The sequence below is a fragment of the Mytilus californianus genome, unplaced genomic scaffold (assembly GCF_021869535.1).
Source record: "Mytilus californianus isolate M0D057914Y unplaced genomic scaffold, xbMytCali1.0.p SCAF_3, whole genome shotgun sequence".
NCBI classification, from domain to species: Eukaryota; Metazoa; Mollusca; class Bivalvia; order Mytilida; family Mytilidae; genus Mytilus; species Mytilus californianus.
In genome coordinates this window covers 12,275,326-12,293,974 of record NW_026262679.1, presented here as the reverse complement: position 1 = coordinate 12,293,974, position 18,649 = coordinate 12,275,326, and the positions used below count along the sequence as shown (strand labels likewise).

General features: G+C 30.9%; 3 protein-coding genes across 7 annotated transcripts in view; 1 reads left to right on the top strand and 2 right to left on the bottom strand.

Moving 5' to 3' along the window:
- The window catches only part of LOC127732965 (sorting nexin-27-like), a 279,861-nt gene that overhangs the window by 34,107 nt on the left and 227,105 nt on the right, over positions 1-18,649 (bottom strand). The window lies entirely within an intron of this gene.
- Positions 1-18,649, bottom strand: part of LOC127732979 (leucine-rich repeat-containing protein 28-like) — a 252,942-nt gene that overhangs the window by 167,901 nt on the left and 66,392 nt on the right. The window lies entirely within an intron of this gene.
- The window catches only part of LOC127732947 (coiled-coil domain-containing protein 171-like), a 179,481-nt gene that overhangs the window by 143,387 nt on the left and 17,445 nt on the right, over positions 1-18,649 (top strand). The gene's annotated exons all lie outside the window — the stretch shown is intronic.

Genomic DNA, 18,649 nt, shown 5'->3' with positions numbered 1-18,649 from the left:
GTACTTGACCTATTCTTTAAGTATCTAAGAAACAGATTTAACCAGGAAAACTAAACATTGACCAATGATCCATGATCCATGAAAATGAGGTAAAGGTCAAATGAACCCTACCAGACAGACATGTACACCTTACAATCATTCCATAAATCAAATAAAGTTGACCTACTATTTATAGTATCTGGAAGAGGACTAAACTATGAAAACTTAACATTGACCAATGAACCATGAAAATGAGGTGAAGGTGAGGTGAAACCTGCCAGACTGACATGTACACCACACACTCATTCCATACACCAACTATAGTTGACCTACTGATTATAGTATAAGAGAAACGGACCTAATCACGTAACTTTAACCTTGATCACTGATCCATGAAATGAGACCGAGATGAGATGAGTCTTGTCTGAAAGATTTTTCCAAGGAACCTATATTCCGAATAAAGTTATCCTATTACTCATAATAAGTGAAAATTCACATGACAAAAAAAAAAACTACATTTCTTTAAGCAGTTGCTGAACCATGAAAATGAGGTCGAGGACAATGGACATATGACAGATGAAAACTTCCTAACAGAAGGCATCTATATACAAGGTATGAAGCATCAAGGTCTTCTTTCTTCTGAAATATAACGCTTTTTACAAATAGTTTACGCCACTGAGCCACATCCGGATAGTAATCCCTATGTCACGCATTTTGTGACTTCTGTTGCAGGTGAGACAAGTCTCCAAAACACTTCACATGAAATTTACCTCGGCAACATCAACCCCAACAAAAACGGGCTAGACTGGTGCTCTGGTTGGGTATGAAGCTCTTGCTCCACTAGTGGCACTTCTCATGCTGCTCATATCATGAAATATCCAGTAATAATATTGAATGAAGGAAGGATGATGGGACTGCGGCTTAACCACAATTGAAACATCTGTGGTCATTATTTGTAACACAGATATTCTTTAATGATCACAATAATTATAATGACATTCATTTAACTTTTGTAGAAAACACAAGTCCTGGAATATTGTATCAACTTGGATACTTTGTATATATATACTCTATAGGCTCAAAGGAAAATGCTGCCAAATAAGCATGAAAATGTGTGAGACTTGACAGCACTGCTGTTGGAATGTTAGTATATAATAAACTGTTGACACAGATATATGTCTCACCTTTATGTAATTCAGATAGAATAATGCAAATAAAAATTAAATAGCAATATATTCAATGAGCCATGACTGAGGGGGCATGGCCATATAATCTTCATTGAAATGAGACTTGCAAATGCTAATGCTAATACAAATGCATACCAAATATCATTAGTCGCTCATCAAGAATTTCAAAGTCAATAATAGACGGGGTGGGGTCATATAATCTCCATGGAAATAAGATGAATCAATGCTAATACAAATGCATGCAAAATATCTTTGGCATACTACTAGTGGTTCCCCTTAAATTGACCTAATCACAAACTAACATATTGATGATTACCACAAAGTTGTAGGGCCATATAGTTTTACCCTTGTCCATCATTCCATCATTCTGCAATGAACAGTTATAAGGACTTTTTTCTAAATGCTTTCACATATTAAGCCGAAATTACAGGCTTTGGACTTTGAAAATATTGTGAAAATAACAGTTTTATGGACTTTTTTTCTAATGGACTTCACATATTGAGCTGATTTTTAGTATGTTAGTTTACTATGATGAGTAACAGATTAATTTTATGTTTGGTTCCGAACTGCTGATATGTGCCAAAATTATGGGTTTGGACTTTGAAAATTTCATGAAAGTAACAGTATAAATACAGACTTTCATTCTCAATTTTCAACTCCTAAAAATGGCTTCAAGCTGTTTTTTAGCGAGCCGGGCAATTCGTGTTGTTCCGACACATCTAGTTTAAACTAGATATTAGACAAAAATAGCTGTAGTCAAGATTGGTTTCAATTGGTCGAATAGTTTCAGAGGAGAATATTTTTGTAAAATTGATATGAGAAAAGCTCACATGGCCCTTTTGGACAGTTGATGTAAAACAGTCTCTTATACACTTAATCTCTTAGAAAAGTGATACAAAGGCCTGAAAACTACCACGAAGGATATAAGCATGGCTGTGTACATTCTGTATATACAACTCGTCTAAACATCAGCCCAACAATGTTAGATCAGTAAATTTGCTTTCGCAAATTTTTATTTCTTCCCTCGCCGGGATTCGAACTCATGCTACTGAGATATCGTGACACCAAATGGCCTGCACTGAATCCGACGCGCTAGACCACTCGGCCACCTAGGCTTCACAATAATAAAAGCTTTCGGTGGCCGGGTGTTACCTTTCCTGGTCAGTTTTAATCTAGCGTCGTAATACAGTACATGCTATATAAGGCATGAAGATGGAATTGTTACAGATCAGCTGAAATATCTATTGTAAAGGATCCTACAAATTAATGCAAGATACAGTCACAGAATATAAATGGAACTTTATATATATCACAAAATATTCTGTCTAGATAGGATAAGATGTTAAAATATGTACAGTATCAAATAAATACTTATAACAACAAAATTATATTCATTTACCTGTGTTTAAAGTAATTGCAAATGGCTGATATTTTTGTTCAAGCATATTGTTTTTTTCTTAAATTGTTTAACATTTCACAGCGGTATACCATGTTACTTTAATTGTTCTTCCCTTAGTTTATTTTTTTAGTATTTGCATTGTATCATAGATCAAATTTATTTGTTCAGTGTATGTTCACTGGTGTTAATATGTCTTTTGATTGAGTTAAGCCATTTCAATTGATATTTTATAGTGTGTCTTTCTATGTTGTGATGTTACACTATTGGTTCAGATAAGGGTGAAGGATTGGTACCATTAAAACGTTTAAACCCGCTGCAATTGTTTGCACCTGTCCTAAGTCAGAAATCTGATGTTCAGTAGTTGTCGTTTGTTGATGTGGTTCATAAGTGTTTCTCGATTCTCGTTGTTTATTAAGATTAGACCGTTGGTTTTCCCGTTTGAATGGTTTTACACTAGTAATTTTTGGGGCCCTTTATAGCTTACTGTTCGGTGTGAGCCAAGGATCCGTGTTAAAGACCGTACTTTGACCTATAATGGTTTACTTTTATAAATTTTGACTTGGATGGAGAGTTGTCTCATTGGCACTCATACCACATCTTCTTATATCTAATCATAGTTAAGAATCTTAGAATTAAGATGTTTATATTCATCTGGGACTATTATACTAAGTTAGTATAATAGTCCCAGTATTCACATTTATATATGATTATCAACATTATTGTGTCAATTATCTAACCCATTGTGATAAATTACTTTGCTCTTCATGGGCCCTTTGATTGGAGTAACATGTCTTGAACATTGATAGTATACTGCCAGTTGGGACTAATGGTGGAGTGACCAAGTCGAGGAACTCCTTACATACTTTTGGCTTAATATTTTATATACAGTTTATGTCTCTGCATCAATTAAAAAAATGTTTTAAAGGGACCATAAGAGCCTCATACGGCAGTGTTAATTCTGGAACACCACGATTAAACTGTTCGCAAATAAGAATATGTTAACTGTATTTCGAGAATAAACTCAACAGTCGACAAATATGTCATATAGCCCAACTGAAGTTAATAACTTATCAATTGTTGCTTTAAAAAATATGAAATCCCATGACTTACTGATATTCTTATAATGTGGGAGTATAAAACGTCTGCCATAGACCATTTTTCTTATTGGGCAACAATAAACTGTTGCCATGTTGCTATGTTTGGTGTATATCACCGGAGCGTATGTAGGCTTGAAACGTATTTACAAATTTGAATTCTGATAACCTTTTGTAAAAGATGAACCAAATTGCGAAATTTTAGTCAAGTTTTTTCTGCAGAAATGGGTATCTAAGTTTTAACTTGAAATCTGAGCTTGAAATAAGTCGAAGAAACATCCAAGACATATCAGATGTATAAAAAGAAGATGTGGTATGATTGCCAATGAGACAACTCTCCACAAGAGGTATTGTGACTTGGATGGAGAGTTGTCTCATTGGCGCACATACCACATCTTCTTATTTATATTGACATATTTAAACTTGATTTTGAAAAAGGCATTTGATACAGTACCTCGCGAACTTCTAAAACGTAAGGTCAGTAGATATTGAGTACGAACAAACATATTAAATTGGATAGACTTATTTTAAATACAGAAAACACAATGATTGGTAGTTAATGGTTGCAATTCAAAAACAACACCAGTGCTCTCGGGTGACCTGCAAGGCACTGACTTCAGTGGAGGATCCAAGGGGCGGGGGGTGTGACTGCGTTTGCTATAGATAAATTAGCACCATCAATGATTGTTACAAATAAGAGGAAGGCATAGACAGCAACAACATGGTGTATGAGATTTTAACCAGTCAAATGTCACATGATGACACTAAGCAGGAAGAATAGTAATGTATAATTGGTTTATACTCTGAAAGGCACCAAACTGGTATTTCTCTAATTAATCAAATATCTTGGCGTTAACATCAAAAGTAACCTACAATGTGGAAAACAAGTTGAAGAAATCTATAACAAAGCATACAGAACACTGGGATCCCTATCAAACGTATCTCCAGGAGAAATTATAAAACTTAAAAAAAAGAGCGGCCCCTTTTAATTCAACAAATTATAGAGATTATAAATCCAGAACAATAATAGCAATTTTGAAACATCTCAATTTACCCACAGTGTAGGATACTACTTCTACATAAAGTACTAAACAAAAAATATACAAACAGAGCAATTGAAAATATCTGGAAAAATCACCAAATCCATGCATATACATCATTTCCTCAGACCACCATCAAGAACAGACTCGCTCAAATTTAGCTTTATTCCGAATACCATTTAACTGGAACTCAATACCACCGGACATTTTTGACAAGATAGAATCTTCAACAGACCAAGTCATATTTTTTTTTTCTCAAAACAGATAACAGTAAATTTAGAATACTGATCAGGCGCGTAGCTACGTTTACGTCAAAATGTCCGGGCGTACACGAGACAACTCTCCTACAAGAGACCAAATTACACAGAAATCAACAACATAGGTCACCATTCGGCCATCAACAATGAGTAAAACCCATACCGCTGTAGCCAGCTATAATTGGCCCCGAAATGTCAAATGTAAAATAATTCAAACGAGAAAAGCTAACGGATCTATGTAAAAAATAATGAACGAAAAACAAATATGATACACAGCAACAAACGACAACTACTGAATTGCAGGCTCTTGACTTGGGACAGTCACATACAGAATGTATTAATGAATGTATTGATAAATTATTAAAAGTGACGAAATTTACTTTTAATCAAATGGTATCATATTATATATATTATTTATTCATTTTCTGTCAAAGTCTGAATCTACTATGAATTCTAATGTTTCCTATTGTATAAAGCAATTCATTATCTGCTGAGATACGATACGTAGTTTGCATTTTGGTCGAGCCTGCGACATGTATGTCTCGAAAGCGAGACATAGCTATAATATTATAGATGGCGTCGGCGTCGTCAACATGAAGGTTGAGTTTGTGGTTTAAGTTTTTTTTTAAACATCAACAATTTTGTCAACACTTCATGGAATTTTATGAAATTTTGACAGAAGCTTTTTATGATCAAAAGACAGTATCCAGAGCATAAGGAATTCCTTGCTACGCCACTGACTCTTACATTTACTGTCATATGGTATGGCTTTGTTGTAAATAATTCGCTTCGTTATTTTTCTTCCCAATTTCAATTAGATATACCGATTAATTTATTATATTGTTTAGTAATCGCCCAGTTGCAAATATTTCATGCATATTCTAGACAAGAACAAAACAATACGTAGGTTATTTGATCACGGTAGGGCGAGAACTCTCATGCTGTCGAAAGTGTGACTATTGAGTAAAGAGGTGTTCAAGTAATCAAATAATCACAAATGTTTTGCCAATGTAATCACATAATCATTAATTATTTTTTTAAACAAGATAATCAAATAATCAAAAATACAGTCTTAGATTATCAAATAATAGAATAATCATGAAATACTTGGTCTGGTAATCAAATAATCACTATAAAAACGGCCAAGTAATCACATAATCAAAAACTGAGGAGGCTCAGTACGTACACACATTTGCCCTTGTAACTTGTCAGCTTAGCACTTGAGTTGTTCAAATTGTGTTAGGAAATAAATGTATGATTATTTCTAAATAGATTCAAATCAGGTTGCTGTAATGAAAACTAGATATCAGGTGTACGTCTGTTTATGACAATTTCGCCGGTAAGTTCGTACTTAAGACTTCGATTGGTATACATAATTATATATATTGTTAAGAATAAATAATATATATTAAAAACAAATATTTCTCGTACTTCTTATTTAGAATTAAAATGATTGTTCTCTCTTAATTATAATTTGTCCCTAGGCAACTTTTTTATGCTCGATTTGAGATCAAAATTTAATTGTTCAATAAGACTGTGGTCAAATGAATTTGTGAGTTGTTTTAATGCCGAGGATGTGTCTTGTTTTGTTGGTTCTCATTGGTTTCATGTTTTGTGACCCTCATTTTTTTGCCAGTGGAAAACTTCCCGCCGAAATGTTTCAAATAGCCTTTTGTCTTTAAACGAACAAGTCGGGCATACTTCAGAGAAGTAAACAAGTTTTGATGTGATCCTTGTAGCTGTTCGTATAGCCACACATACAAGGTAGATATTTCCCCAGATTATTTTCGTTTTATGGATCAAAACACGCCTTATAAAAAAATCTTCTCATAAATTTTGGATAAATCATATGATACATATGTCATCTGACGTTGAATTATTTTTTTATATACTAGATGACCCTTTCCAAAACCCCCATTTTGTTTATTGTTAATCAAGTTTCTGCTTTTTAGGACAGTCGTTTCTATTAACCTGATCGTCCTGAATATGCATGAAATATTTGTCACGAAAGTCGTGCAAGTCGAAGGAAAATAAATTTATTATTGCCATCACTTTTTAAAAAAATTCAAATCGAATGAACCTTTGTCAGTGGTCAAGGTCAAAGTAAGCGAAAGACGGTTTTATCCGAGATTCAACCTCCTTGCGCAAACATCTTTTTAAATTTGGACGGAATTCACGATTTGAGTTTGCAATTCCTTCACAAATGTTACGTTGAGCATCGATAGAAAGTACCAGAGAGTTCATGTTTTTTTCCAGCTATTGGCCATAAACAAGGGTAATAGCATTTTCGAATCTGAAACAGACGAAAAATTTTATAACAAGAGGTAAGTAAAAATGTGTTCATACTTATTTTTAAAATGAACTAGTGACATTACAGGTCTTGTAGTTCTAAAAATAGGCAACAAATGGAGAGGTGTAATCCTACTACAAAATAGAAAGCCAAAGGTTAAACGAAGGGACAGAAAGCTGCTTTTAAACATAATTGAAGGTTTATGCACTAACGCTTTGGAAATGGACCATATATAATATTACATTTTTGTGTTTATATTTACTTTAAGGTCAATATAATTTTACAAATTTAAGAAAAGTTTGACTTTGCAATATAGTTTTACAAATTTAAGAAAAGTTTGACCTTGCAAATTACATGTTTAAATAAATAAATGATATTGTTTTTTATGATATGTTTTGTTCGTAATCTTTCTTTGTTGCAGTCTGATTAAAATGAGCCCCCACTATCCACTTGCAGTGGGGGCTGGTTTTAATCAGACTATCTTTGTTGCAGATAGTAGTTCACACAACAGGACTGAGCTTCATTGGAGAGTGGCAAGTTTTGGCTCTTAAGTATTTAATAAAAGTGTTCAGAATAAAATATAAATATATTTTTAGGTCAATATAATTTTACAAATGAAAGAAAATTTTGACTTTACAATATAATTTTCAAATTTAAGAAAAGTTTGCCTTTGCAAATTACATGTTTGAATAAATGAATGATATTATTGTTTTTTATGATATGTTTTGTTCATAATTTTTCTTTGTTGCAGTCTGATTAAAACCAGCCCCCACTATCCACTTGCAGTGGGGGCTGGTTTTAATCAGACTATCTTTGTTGCAGATTGTAGTTCAGACAACAGGACTTAGCTCCATTGGAGAGTGGCAAGTTTTGGCTCGGAAGTATTTAATGAAAGTGTTCAGAATAAGATATAAATATATTTTTAGGTCAATATAATTTTACAAATTTAAGAAAATTTTGACTTTGCAGTATAATTTTACAAATTTAAGAAAAGTTTGACTTTTCAAATAACATGTTTAAATAAATAAATGATATTGTTTTTTATGATATGTTTTATTCGTAATCTTTCTTTGTTGCAGTCTGATTAAAACAGCCCCCACTATCCACTTGCAGTGGGGGCTGGTTTTAATCAGACTATCTTTGTTGCAGATTGTAGTTCACACAACAGGACTGAGCTTCATTGGAGAGTGGCAAGTTTTGGCTCTTAAGTATTTTATGAAAGTGTTCAGAATAAATTATAAATATGTTTTAGGTCAATATAATTTTACAAATTTAAGAAAATTTCGACTTTGCAATATAATTTTACAAATTTAAGAAAATTTGACTTTGCAATATAATTTTACAAATTTAAGAAAAGTTTGACTTTGCAAATTACATGTTTAAATAAATGAATGATATTGTTTTGTATGATATGTTTTGTTCGTAATCTTTCTTTGTTTCAGTCTGATTAAAATCAGCCCCCACCATCCACTTGCAGTGGGGGCTGGTTTTAATCAGACTATCTTTGTTGCAGATTGTAGTTCACACAACACTTGGACTTAGCTTCATTGAAGAGTGGCAAGTTTTGGCTCTTAAGTATTTAATAAAAGTGTTCAGAATAAAATATAAATATATTTTTAGGTCAATATAATTTTACAAATTTAAGAAAATTTTGACTTTGCAATATAGTTTTACAAATTTAAGAAAAGTTTGACCTTGCAAATTACATGTTTAAATAAATAAATGATATTGTTTTTTATGATATGTTTTGTTCGTAATCTTTCTTTGTTGCAGTCTGATTAAAATCAGCCCCCACTATCCACTTGCAGTGGGGGCTGGTTTCAATCAGACTATCTTTGTTGCAGATTGACATTGTTCACACAACAGGACTTAGCTTCATTGGAGAGTGGCAAGTTTTGGCTCTTAAGTATTTTATGAAAGTGTTCAGAATAAATTATAAATATGTTTTAGGTCAATATAATTTTACAAATTTAAGAAAATTTTGACTTTGCAATATAATTTTACAAATTTAAGAAAAGTTTGCCTTTGCAAATTACATGTTTGAATAAATGAATGATATTATTGTTTTTTATGATATGTTTTGTTCATAATTTTTCTTTGTTGCAGTCTGATTAAAACCAGCCCCCACTATCCACTTGCAGTGGGGGCTGGTTTTAATCAGACTATCTTTGTTGCAGATTGTAGTTCAGACAACAGGACTTAGCTCCATTGGAGAGTGGCAAGTTTTGGCTCTTAAGTATTTAATAAAAGTGTTCAGAATAAAATATAAATATATTTTTAGGTCAATATAATTTTACAAATGAAAGAAAATTTTGACTTTACAATATAATTTTACAAATTTAAGAAAATTTGACTTTGCAATATAATTTTACAAATTTAAGAAAAGTTTGACTTTGCAAATTACATGTTTAAATAAATGAATGATATTGTTTTGTATGATATGTTTTGTTCGTAATCTTTCTTTGTTTCAGTCTGATTAAAATCAGCCCCCACTATCCACTTGCAGTGGGGGCTGGTTTTAATCAGACTGTCTTTGTTGCAGATTGTAGTTCACACAACACTTGGACTTAGCTTCATTGAAGAGTGGCAAGTTTTGGCTCTTAAGTATTTAATAAAAGTGTTCAGAATAAAATATAAATATATCTTTAGGTCAATATAATTTTACAAATTTAAGAAAATTTTGACTTTGCAATATAATTTTACAAATTTAAGAAAAGTTTGACTTTGCAAATTACATGTTTAAATAAATGAATGATATTATTGTTTTTTATGATATATTTTGTTCGTAATCTTTCTTTGTTGCAGTCTGATTAAAACCAGCCCCCACTATCCACTTGCAGTGGGGGCTGGTTTTAATATGACTATCTTTGTTGCAGATTGTAGTTAACACAACAGGACTTAGCTTCATTGGAGAGTGGCAAGTTTTGGTTCTTAGGTATTTAATGAAAGTGTTCAGAATAAAATAGAAATATATTTTAAGTCCAAATAAATATTTACAAATTTAAGACAATTTTGACTTTGCAATATAGTTTTACGAATTTAAGAAAGTTTGACTTTGCAAATTACATGTTTAAATAAATGAATGATATTATTGTTTTTTATGATATGTTTTGTTCGTAATCTTTCTTTGTTTTAGTCTGATTAAAACCAGCCCCCACTATCCGCTTGCAGTGGGGGCTGGTTTCATCAGACTATCTTTGTTGCAGATTGACATAGTTCACACAACAGGACTAAGCTTCATTGGAGAGTGGCAAGTTTTGGCTCTTAGGTATTTAATGAAAGTGTTCAGAATAAAATATAAATATATTTTTAGGTCAAAATAATTTTACAAATTTAAGAAAATTTTTGACTTTGCAATATAGTTTTACAAATTTAAGAAAAGTTTGAATTTGCAAATTACATGTTTAAATAAATGAATGATATTATTGTTTTTTATGATATGTTTTGTTCGTAATCTTTCTTTGTTGCAGTCTGATTAAAACCAGCCCCCACTATCCACTTGCAGTGGGGGCTGGTTTTAATCAGACTGTCTTTGTTGCAGATTGTAGTTCACACAACAGGACTGAGCTTCATTGGAGAGTGGCAAGTTTTGGCTCTTAAGTATTTTATGAAAGTGTTCAGAATAAATTATAAATATGTTTTAGGTCAATATAATTTTATAAATTTAAGAAAATTTTGACTTTGCAAATTACATGTTTGAATAAATAAATGATATTATTGTTTTTTATGATATGTTTTGTTCGTAATTTTTCTTTGTTGCAGTCTGATTAAAACCAGCCCCCACTATCCACTTGCAGTGGGGGCTGGTTTTAATCAGACTATCTTTGTTGCAGATTGTAGTTCAGACAACAGGACTTAGCTCCATTGGAGAGTGGCAAGTTTTGGCTCGGAAGTATTTAATGAAAGTGTTCAGAATAAGATATAAATATATTTTTAGGTCAATATAATTTTACAAATTTAAGAAAATTTTGACTTTGCAGTATAATTTTACAAATTTAAGAAAAGTTTGACTTTGCAAATTACATGTTTAAATAAATGAATGATATTATTGTTTTTTATGATATGTTTTGTTTGTTATCTTTCTTTGTTGCAGTCTGATTAAAACCAGCCCCCACTATCCACTTGCAGTGGGGGCTGGTTTTAATCCGACTATCTTTGTTGCAGATAGTAGTTCACACAACAGGACTTAGCTTCATTGAAGAGTAGCAAGTTTTGGCTCTTAAGTATTTAATAAAAGTGTTCAGAATAAAATATAAATATATTTTTAGGTCAATATAATTTTACAAATGAAAGAAAATTTTGACTTTGCAATATAATTTTACAAATTTAAGAAAAGTTTGACTTTGCAAATTACATGTTTAAATAAATGAATGATATTATTGTTTTTTATGATATGTTTTGTTTGTAATCTTTCTTTGTTGCAGTCTGATTAAAACCAGCCCCCACTATCCACTTGCAGTGGGGGCTGGTTTTAATCAGACTATCTTTGTTGCAGATTGTAGTTCACACAACACTTGGACTTAGCTTCATTGGAGAGTGGCAAGTTTTGGTTCTTAGGTATTTAATGAAAGTGTTCAGAATAAAATATAAATATATTTTTAGTCCAAATAAATATTTACAAATTTAAGAAAATTTTGACTTTGCAATATAATTTTACGAATTTAAGAAAAGTTTGACTTTGCAAATTACATGTTTAAATAAATGAATGATATTATTGTTTTTTATGATATATTTTGTTCATAATCTTTCTTTGTTTTAGTCTGATTAAAACCCGCCCCCACTATCCACTTGCAGTGGGGGCTGGTTTCATCAGACTATCTTTGTTGCAGATTGACATAGTTCACACAACAGGACTTAGCTTCATTGGAGAGTGGCAAGTTTTGGCTCTTAGGTATTTAATGAAAGTGTTCAGAATAAAATATAAATATATTTTTAGGTCAAAATAATCTACAAATTTAAGAAAATTTTTGACTTTGCAATATAGTTTTACAAATTTAAGAAAAGTTTGACCTTGCAAATTACATGTTTAAATAAATGAATGATATTATTGTTTTTTATGATATGTTTTGTTCGTAATCTTTCTTTGTTGCAGTCTAATTAAAACCAGCCCCCACTATCTTCTTGCAGTGGGGGCTGGTTTTAATCAGACTATCTTTGTTGCAGATTGTAGTTCACACAACAGGACTGAGCTTCATTGGAGAGTGGCAAGTTTTGGCTCTTAAGTATTTTATGAAAGTGTTCAGAATAAAATATAAATATATTTTTAGGTCAAAATAATTTTACAAATTTAAGAAAATTTTTGACTTTGCAATATAGTTTTACAAATTTAAGAAAAGTTTGACTTTGCAAATTACATGTTTAAATAAATGAATGATATTATTATTTTTTATGATATGTTTTGTTCGTAATCTTTCTTTGTTGCAGTCTGATTAAAACCAGCCCCCACTATCCACTTGCAGTGGGGGCTGGTTTTAATCAGACTGTCTTTGTTGCAGATTGTAGTTCACACAACAGGACTGAGCTTCATTGGAGAGTGGCAAGTTTTGGCTCTTAAGTATTTTATGAAAGTGTTCAGAATAAATTATAAATATGTTTTAGGTCAATATAATTTTACAAATTTAAGAAAATTTTGACTTTGCAAATTACATGTTTGAATAAATAAATGATATTATTGTTTTTTATGATATGTTTTGTTCGTAATTTTTCTTTGTTGTAGTCTGATTAAAACCAGCCCCCACTATCCACTTGCAGTGGGGGCTGGTTTTAATCAGACTATCTTTGTTGCAGATTGTAGTTCAGACAACAGGACTTAGCTCCATTGGAGAGTGGCAAGTTTTGGCTCGGAAGTATTTAATGAAAGTGTTCAGAATAAGATATAAATATATTTTTAGGTCAATATAATTTTACAAATTTAAGAAAATTTTGACTTTGCAGTATAATTTTACAAATTTAAGAAAAGTTTGACTTTGCAAATTACATGTTTAAATAAATGAATGATATTATTGTTTTTTATGATATGTTTTGTTTGTTATCTTTCTTTGTTGCAGTCTGATTAAAACCAGCCCCCACTATCCACTTGCAGTGGGGGCTGGTTTTAATCCGACTATCTTTGTTGCAGATAGTAGTTCACACAACAGGACTTAGCTTCATTGAAGAGTGGCAAGTTTTGGCTCTTTAAGTATTTAATAAAAGTGTTCAGAATAAAATATAAATATATTTTTAGGTCAATATAATTTTACAAATGAAAGAAAATTTTGACTTTGCAATATAATTTTACAAATTTAAGAAAAGTTTGACTTTGCAAATTACATGTTTAAATAAATGAATGATATTATTGTTTTTTATGATATGTTTTGTTCGTAATCTTTCTTTGTTGCAGTCTGATTAAAACCAGCCCCCACTATCCACTTGCAGTGGGGGCTGGTTTTAATCAGACTATCTTTGTTGCAGATTGTAGTTCACACAACACTTGGACTTAGCTTCATTGGAGAGTGGCAAGTTTTGGTTCTTAGGTATTTAATGAAAGTGTTCAGAATAAAATATAAATATATTTTTAGTCCAAATAAATATTTACAAATTTAAGAAAATTTTGACTGTGCAATATAATTTTACGAATTTAAGAAAAGTTTGACTTTGCAAATTACATGTTTAAATAAATGAATGATATTATTGTTTTTTATGATATATTTTGTTCATAATCTTTCTTTGTTTTAGTCTGATTAAAACCCGCCCCCACTATCCACTTGCAGTGGGGGCTGGTTTCATCAGACTATCTTTGTTGCAGATTGACATAGTTCACACAACAGGACTTAGCTTCATTGGAGAGTGGCAAGTTTTGGCTCTTAGGTATTTAATGAAAGTGTTCAGAATAAAATATAAATATATTTTTAGGTCAAAATAATCTACAAATTTAAGAAAATTTTTGACTTTGCAATATAGTTTTACAAATTTAAGAAAAGTTTGACCTTGCAAATTACATGTTTAAATAAATGAATGATATTATTGTTTTTTATGATATGTTTTGTTCGTAATCTTTCTTTGTTGCAGTCTAATTAAAACCAGCCCCCACTATCCACTTGCAGTGGGGGCTGGTTTTAATCAGACTATCTTTGTTGCAGATTGTAGTTCACACAACAGGACTGAGCTTCATTGGAGAGTGGCAAGTTTTGGCTCTTAAGTATTTTATGAAAGTGTTCAGAATAAAATATAAATATATTTTTAGGTCAAAATAATTTTACAAATTTAAGAAAATTTTTGACTTTGCAATATAGTTTTACAAATTTAAGAAAAGTTTGACTTTGCAAATTACATGTTTAAATAAATGAATGATATTATTGTTTTTTATGATATGTTTTGTTCGTAATCTTTCTTTGTTGCAGTCTGATTAAAACCAGCCCCCACTATCCACTTGCAGTGGGGGCTGGTTTTAATCAGACTGTCTTTGTTGCAGATTGTAGTTCACACAACAGGACTGAGCTTCATTGGAGAGTGGCAAGTTTTGGCTCTTAAGTATTTTATGAAAGTGTTCAGAATAAATTATAAATATGTTTTAGGTCAATATAATTTTACAAATTTAAGAAAATTTTGACTTTGCAAATTACATGTTTGAATAAATAAATGATATTATTGTTTTTTATGATATGTTTTGTTCGTAATTTTTCTTTGTTGTAGTCTGATTAAAACCAGCCCCCACTATCCACTTGCAGTGGGGGCTGGTTTTAATCAGACTATCTTTGTTGCAGATTGTAGTTCAGACAACAGGACTTAGCTCCATTGGAGAGTGGCAAGTTTTGGCTCGGAAGTATTTAATGAAAGTGTTCAGAATAAGATATAAATATATTTTTAGGTCAATATAATTTTACAAATTTAAGAAAATTTTGACTTTGCAGTATAATTTTACAAATTTAAGAAAAGTTTGACTTTGCAAATTACATGTTTAAATAAATGAATGATATTATTGTTTTTTATGATATGTTTTGTTTGTTATCTTTCTTTGTTGCAGTCTGATTAAAACCAGCCCCCACTATCCACTTGCAGTGGGGGCTGGTTTTAATCCGACTATCTTTGTTGCAGATAGTAGTTCACACAACAGGACTTAGCTTCATTGAAGAGTGGCAAGTTTTGGCTCTTTAAGTATTTAATAAAAGTGTTCAGAATAAAATATAAATATATTTTTAGGTCAATATAATTTTACAAATGAAAGAAAATTTTGACTTTGCAATATAATTTTACAAATTTAAGAAAAGTTTGACTTTGCAAATTACATGTTTAAATAAATGAATGATATTATTGTTTTTTATGATATGTTTTGTTCGTAATCTTTCTTTGTTGCAGTCTGATTAAAACCAGCCCCCACTATCCACTTGCAGTGGGGGCTGGTTTTAATCAGACTATCTTTGTTGCAGATTGTAGTTCACACAACACTTGGACTTAGCTTCATTGGAGAGTGGCAAGTTTTGGTTCTTAGGTATTTAATGAAAGTGTTCAGAATAAAATATAAATATATTTTTAGTCCAAATAAATATTTACAAATTTAAGAAAATTTTGACTGTGCAATATAATTTTACGAATTTAAGAAAAGTTTGACTTTGCAAATTACATGTTTAAATAAATGAATGATATTATTGTTTTTTATGATATATTTTGTTCATAATCTTTCTTTGTTTTAGTCTGATTAAAACCCGCCCCCACTATCCACTTGCAGTGGGGGCTGGTTTCATCAGACTATCTTTGTTGCAGATTGACATAGTTCACACAACAGGACTTAGCTTCATTGGAGAGTGGCAAGTTTTGGCTCTTAGGTATTTAATGAAAGTGTTCAGAATAAAATATAAATATATTTTTAGGTCAAAATAATCTACAAATTTAAGAAAATTTTTGACTTTGCAATATAGTTTTACAAATTTAAGAAAAGTTTGACCTTGCAAATTACATGTTTAAATAAATGAATGATATTATTGTTTTTTATGATATGTTTTGTTCGTAATCTTTCTTTGTTGCAGTCTAATTAAAACCAGCCCTCACTATCCACTTGCAGTGGGGGCTGGTTTTAATCAGACTATCTTTGTTGCAGATTGTAGTTCACACAACAGGACTGAGCTTCATTGGAGAGTGGCAAGTTTTGGCTCTTAAGTATTTTATGAAAGTGTTCAGAATAAATTATAAATATGTTTTAGGTCAATATAATTTTACAAATTTAAGAAAATTTTGACTTTGCAATATAATTTTACAAATTTAAGAAAAATTTGCCTTTGCAAATTACATGTTTGAATAAATGAATGATATTATTGTTTTTTATGATATGTTTTGTTCGTAATTTTTCTTTGTTGCAGTCTGATTAAAACCAGCCCCCACTATCCACTTGCAGTGGGGGCTGGTTTTAATCAGACTATATTTGTTGCAGGTTGTAGTTCAGACAACAGGACTTAGCTCCATTGGAGAGTGGCAAGTTTTGGCTCGGAAGTATTTAATGAAAGTGTTCAGAATAAGATATGAATATATTTTTAGGTCAATATAATTTTACAAATTTAAGAAAATTTTGACTTTGCAGTATAATTTTACAAATTTAAGAAAAGTTTGACTTTGCAAATTACATGTTTAAAAAAATGAATGATATTATTGTTTTTTATGATATGCTTTGTTTGTTATCTTTCTTTCTTGCAGTCTGATTAAAACCAGCCCCCACTATCCACTTGCAGTGGGGGCTGGTTTTAATCCGACTATCTTTGTTGCAGATAGTAGTTCACACAACAGGACTTAACTTCATTGAAGAGTGGCAAGTTTTGGCTCTTAAGTATTTAATAAAAGTGTTCAGAATAAAATATAAATATATTTTTAGGTCAATATAATTTTACAAATGAAAGAAAATTTTGACTTTACAATATAATTTTACAAATTTAAGAAAATTTGACTTTGCAATATAATTTTACAAATTTAAGAAAAGTTTGACTTTGCAAATTACATGTTTAAATAAATGAATGATATTGTTTTGTATGATATGTTTTGTTCGTAATCTTTCTTTGTTTCAGTCTGATTAAAATCAGCCCCCACTATCCACTTGCAGTGGGGGCTGGTTTTAATCAGACTATCTTTGTTGCAGATTGTAGTTCACACAACACTTGGACTTAGCTTCATTGGAGAGTGGCAAGTTTTGGCTCTTAAGTATTTAATAAAAGTGTTCAGAATAAAATATAAATATATTTTTAGGTCAATATAATTTTACAAATTTAAGAAAATTTTGACTTTGCAATATAATTTTACAAATTTAAGAAAAGTTTGACTTTGCAAATTACATGTTTAAATAAATGAATGATATTATTGTTTTTTATGATATGTTTTGTTTGTAATCTTTCTTTGTTGCAGTCTGATTAAAACCAGCCCCCACTATCCACTTGCAGTGGGGGCTGGTTTTAATCAGACTATCTTTGTTGCAGATTGTAGTTCACACAACAGGACTTATCTTCATTGGAGAGTGGCAAGTTTTGGTTCTTAGGTATTTAATGAAAGTGTTCAGAATAAAATATTAATATATTTTTAGGTCAATATAATTTTACAAATTTAAGAAAATTTTGACTGCAATATAATTTTACAAAATTAATTTAAGAAAATTTTGACTTTGCAATCACATGTTTAAATAAATAATAATGTTGTTGTTTTTTATGCTATGTTTTGTTTGTAATCTTTGGTTGTTGCAGATTGTATTTCATTCAACAGGACTTAACTCGGTTGGAAAGTGGTATTAGTATATTGGCTGTTATAATGTTATTGATGTTATTGTTTTTAATAATGTGTTTTGTTTGTTATCTTCCTGAGTTACAGATTGTTGTTCACACAACAGGACCAGGACTTAGCTTCATTGGGAAGTCAGTGGTGAGGATTGGAGTTATATAAAAGTATTTGGTGAAAGTGTTCAGAATCAGTTTTAATCAACTCTTATTCTTTATTTTGTTATCTTCCATCGACACAAATGATGTCAAAGAGCCAATAGAAAGCCACAGATTTATGAAGGTAGAGATACTGTAAGTTTTCACTATACATCAGTTTATTTTTTGCTTCAGGTTTTGTTCCTAGTTTGGACTTTAAACTTTTATAGATCTTCACTGCATTTATTTCTAATGTTTCATGGTCACAATGAGTTTTGATAAACAAAGAAAAATGTTTACTGCAAAAATTGGACACACAAAAATTTCCAGATTTACAACTTACTTTATTTGTTTATTATATTATGGATCCAGTTTTACGATTTGTAAATGTTGGCTTACATATATACATTATCACAGTAATATATAAGATAGACTTGTTGATCTGTAAATCTTTAACATTCTAAATTAAGTTAGTGAACTCTTAATGAAAATTCAAAGGATTTTTTATTCTGAATCTGAATCCATTTTATATTTAAAAACA